Genomic DNA, 5,172 nt, shown 5'->3' with positions numbered 1-5,172 from the left:
TTGCTTTCATTGATCTTTTTTACTGTTTTTCTTTTTTTGGAGGGGGGGTTCCGCTTCATTAATTTCTGCTCTAAACTTTGTTACTTCCTTCTGTCTACTTATTTTTGGGTTCAAAATTTTGTTAATCTTTTTCTAATTTTATAAGTTGTGTCATTAAACTTATTTATGTAGGTCCCTTCTTCCTTCCTTTTGTGTGCTTGCGATTTGTATAAACTTGGTTGCTCTTGTATTGAGTGTTTTTGGGGGGAGCCACACACTGCAGAGCTCAGGGGTTACTTCTGGCTCTGCTTTCAACAATTTCTCATGGATGGCTTGGGGGATCATATGGTATGCTGGGAAATGAACACTGCTTTATCACAGGTTGGCAACTTGCAAGGCAAAAACCCTACTGATGTGCTATCTCTGGCCCCTTCTATTGAGATTTTTATAGAAGTATTGTTGCATAAGAACTATCACCCATTAACTTTTCTTATCCATTCTTTTTTTTTTTTTAATATGGAATGCTTCACGAATTTGCTTGTCATCATTGTGCAGGGGCCATGCTAATCTTCTCTGCATCATTCCAATTTTAGTATATGTGCTGCCTTATCCATTCTTTTTTTTTTTTTTGGTTTTTCGGGCCACACACATTTGATGCTCAGGGGTTACTCCTGGCTACATGCTCAGAAATTGCCCCTGGCTTGGGGGACCATATGGGACACCAGGGGATTGAACCGCGGTCCTTCCTTGGCTAGAACTTGCAAGGCAGACACCTTACCTCTAGTGCCACCTCGCCGGCCCCTATTCTTAATAATAGTCTATCCATTAGTAATAGAATGAGGGGAGATATATTGCAATAATACAGCAGACAGGACACTTGTATTGAAATTTAGCTAGGCTTGATCTTTGACCCTACATAAGGTCTCCTGAGACCGGAATGGAATAATATCTGAGTATAGAGCCTTCCCCTGCTCCCCAAAATAAAATGAAATAAAGACAAGACGATCTCAAATTTTGAAGCATGGGTAGGTTTATCATGATACTAGCTTCTGCCCATGCATATCCTGGTGCATCTGAACAAATACATTTTAATTTATATCGTTTTTTCCAGGAAGATGAACCTTAGCACTGCTTTCATTCCCACACTAAAACTCAGTCATTCAAATGGAGTAACTACCCAATCCTGAATCCCACCTAAACTCATCCTTCCTAAAACAAAAGATGTACCTAAGAAGTGACAAGAATTTTAGGACTCATGAGTCAAGATCTGAGTTCAAAGTTCAAGATTAAAACAAATGCTCTGTACTAATCTTCATGTAACTTATATATATATATATATTCCATCATCATATGTATATTCTATCATCTCATAATGATCTGGCAAATACATCCAACAGAAATAGCATTATGACAGCATACAAATGACTAATTACCAGTGTGTTAAGTATATGTAAACAAATTTTAATTATAACCTTGCTTCCGTGCATGACTTTTTACTAATATGGCTCATGTCATTTGGGATTTGGGGGATGTATATCAGCCCAGAATTTATATTCTTTTGCTTTCTAAAATACCTGGTTATTTTCCCTTCTCTAGTAAAGTAAAGGGATTGGAATAACATATATTACTTTGCAGAGTCTTCCTCTCCTTCAATCAATAACTCTGAGCCTGAAAAGTGAGCTCTGGAAACAAGAATTGTGATTTTTCCCCTACAGAGACTGGCATCAATCTTTCACTTGTTCTTGAACTTCCTTGAGTAGATGAAGCTTAGGGGTCAACAAGCTTCTGTAAAGGGCTGAGTAATAAATATGCTGTGCCTTTGAAGGTCATGGAGTCTCTGTTGAACCTACTTAACTTTGTCACTAGAGCACAAAACAAGGTAAATAAATGGCTGTGGCTACTTTCCACCAGCAAATGCCTGGATCTTACTCACATATAGTTTGCTATCAAATAATATACTGTTTTGGCTATCCATTTATCTCATTAGTAAGATATTAATAGTTTATAAACAAAGGTCAATCTCAAAATGTAGACACTTACACATCTTTATTAACAGGCTGCCGATTATAATAATATCTACTTTGCTGTTGGCTCTTTTACATTCCTACTTATTTATACTACAATTTTACTGTTAAGGCATGTTCTAAACAAATAATTTTTTATTATCAGTTACAGCTTAGGGAGACACTCAACATTATGCTCCTCATCGATACTGATGGCTCTTTTATCAATATCACTTTAATATTGACCACTTATCAACTAAATAAAAGTAAGGACTTTGCATAGAATTTCTGTCTCAGGATCCCCATGCCATTTGTGCTTCTCCCCTTTCAAGTCTCAAAGTTGCCTGTCCTTGATGTCCCCCTAACCTCTCATCCAAAAGACATGCAGATGCTAGGGCATCTGATTAAATTTATTCAAATTTGTATTTTCTTTTACTAGGAAGGTGGGCCTTAGCACTATTTTCACTACGACAGATCACTGCCTCAAAACTCAGTCATTAAAATGTAGTAAACAGTTAGCAGAATTTCTATTTTTTTCAATATACTCAAATAACTCCGCAGGGTTAAAAAATATCTTCAAAGGCAGATATATTAGTCACCACTTTTGTATAATAAGATCACTTTCTTTAGTAAAGGGGAAACTAAAACTCTATAATTCCAACTCCAAAATACAAAGAATGATGGAGACACTACTTGACTCTAGTACAGGGGGTCTCAAACTTGTGGCCCGTGGGCCGTTTGCAGCCCTCCGTACAACATTTTGTGGCCCGCGGCCGGCCTTCAAATATGGCAGTCTACCCGATTATTCACTTACCAAATAATCAAAATAAAAATCGCATTAGTAAGAAAAAAATCGCATTAAACATTCACATACCTTGAGCAGTTCCATTCGGGGTATGCAAAAGTTTAATGCGATTTTTTGCGATATTTTTTCTTACTAATGCTATTTTTTATTGCGATTATTCTGTAAGCGAATAATCGTGAATACTTTGCGCCTAGCGCAGACATCATTTCCGCTGCTCCTGCCCACTGTCCCTTGCATTATCAGAGGCCTAAGGGAGAGAAGGGAGAGAAGTTTATTACAGAATTAGATTTTGTCAAACCTTCATCAAGACTTCATCAAAGCCTGCAGTGAAGAGAAATATTGATGACAAGCACAGACAATTTCAGGAAAAGTGGGAGACGCAGTATTTCTTTGTTGAGCACAGGAGCATCCTCACATGTCTTATTTGCTCAGAGAAAGTCGCAGTGACAAGGAATACAACTTGAAATGCCATTATTCAACTAAATATGCTGAGGAATGTGCAAAATATCAAGGAAATGAGAGAGCCAAGCGGGTTGCCAGTCTTAAAGTATGTCTAATGAGGCAACAGATTTCTTCAAGAAAGCAACCAAAGAGAATGTTGCAGCAGTCGAAGCTAGTTACATGGTTAGTGAGATGACTGCTAAAGCAGGGAACCATTCACAGAAGGAGAGTTTGTTAAAAAAAATGCATGTTATAGGCTGAAAGTATTATCTGTGTGGAAAAGAAAGGTCAGTTTAGCAAAATCAGCCTTTCTGCCAACACTGTGGCAGAGCACATTTCTGACATGTCAAGTGACATTTATCATCAACTGTATGAGAAAGCCAAATGTTTTGATGCGTACTCATTTGCTCTTGACGAGGACATAGATATATCAGACACTGCACAGCTCACAATTTATGTCTGTGATGTTGGTTGCAATTTTGAATTGACAGAGGAGCTGCTCTCAATTCCAATGCATGGCCAGACCACCTCTAATGAGATATTTTGGCATCTCTGTGATGCCATTGAGAATGCACTTTGCCATGGAAGAGGTTTGTTTGGAATAATAGCCAATGAAGCGGCATTGATGACAGGGAGAAAAATGGACTGTTGTCACTTGTTCAAAAAAAACTTGAAGAGGAGGGTTTAGAGAAGGCCATTGCTCTTCACTGCATTATCCATCAGCAGGCCCTTTGCAGTAAATGCCTGCTGTGTGACAATGTGATGTCTGTTGTTGAGAAATGCATCAACCAAATCAGATCCAGGGGCTAAAGCACAGGATGTGCTTTAAGAAAATAGAGTCAGAATATGGAGATGTACTCTAGGTACATTGGCTCAGCAGGGGCAATGTTCTGAAAAGATTTTTTGAGTTGAGAGAAGAAGTGAAAACCTTCATGGATAAGGATGGGAATGCTGTTTCTGAGTTGAGTGATCACAAATGGCTCATGGACTGAGCTTTTCTTGTTGACATCACACATAAGCTGAATGTTCTAAACAAGATGTTACAGGCCTGAGGCAGCTTATCAGTGCTGCTTATGACAGTGTGAGAGCATTCTCCACAAAACTTGTGTTATGGAAATCCCAGCTCTCTCAGAGAAACCTTTGCCATTTCCCAGCATGCAAGGAACTTGTGGATGCAGGCATACCATTCAGTGGTGAGAAATATGTTGATACTAATTTTAATCTAGAGAAGGAATTTGATCACAGAATTGCAGACTTCAAAAAGCACAGAGCCACTTTCCAAATTTTTGTGGACCCCTTTTTCTTTGATGTGCAAGTTGCCCCTCCTGTGCTTCAAAGGAAGCTCATTGACCTGCAATGAAACTCTGATCTCAAAGCCAAGTTCAAGAAGATTAGTGGAAAAGCAGACATGCTTGGGCAATTTTTGAGAGACTTGCCCCCAGCTTCCCTGAGCTTTCCCGAATGTTCAAGCGCACCATGTGCCTTTTTGGGAGCACATATTTGTATGAAAAGTTATTGTCACATTGAACTTCAATAAGTCAAAGTACAGGTCTAGACTTAATAATGATCATCTTCAAGCCATACTGAGGGTCTCAACTGCTTCCTCTCTAAAGCCAAATATTGTTCAGATTTGTGAGAAGAAGTGCTGTCAAGTCTCTGGCAGCAAGGAATAGGCAAAAGATGCCATTTTCAGAAGAACTGTTCATGATCTTCACTCAATGTTCTATTCATGTTCAAAAGAAATAATTAAAACTGTTAATAATGACGTTTGAGGACTTTTTTTATGTGAAATCCCTTATACAGCCCTGCCTCACCCCGAATGACTTCTGCAGCTCCCAGGTAAATTGAGTTTGAGACACCTTCTTTACTAGATGAAGACCTAAATTCAATACTTAATGCATTAGCAACAGAAATCAAGGAGGCACTAGCCAGTGAAATTAAGCA

The 5,172-nt window shown here is 38.6% G+C and overlaps 1 non-coding gene across 1 annotated transcript; it reads right to left on the bottom strand.

The window, feature by feature from the left end:
• Positions 1–489: 489 nt before the first annotated feature.
• Positions 490–593, bottom strand: LOC126023664 (U6 spliceosomal RNA). The gene has a single exon (XR_007500765.1). It is a non-coding gene; the product is annotated as a U6 spliceosomal RNA (small nuclear RNA).
• Between the last annotated feature and the right edge of the window lie 4,579 nt (positions 594–5,172).

This window comes from Suncus etruscus, chromosome 11 (genome assembly GCF_024139225.1).
Source record: "Suncus etruscus isolate mSunEtr1 chromosome 11, mSunEtr1.pri.cur, whole genome shotgun sequence".
In the NCBI taxonomy this organism is placed as follows: Eukaryota; Metazoa; Chordata; class Mammalia; order Eulipotyphla; family Soricidae; genus Suncus; species Suncus etruscus.
Note: the sequence above shows the minus strand (reverse complement) of the source record. Positions and strands in the feature narration are given on the sequence as shown.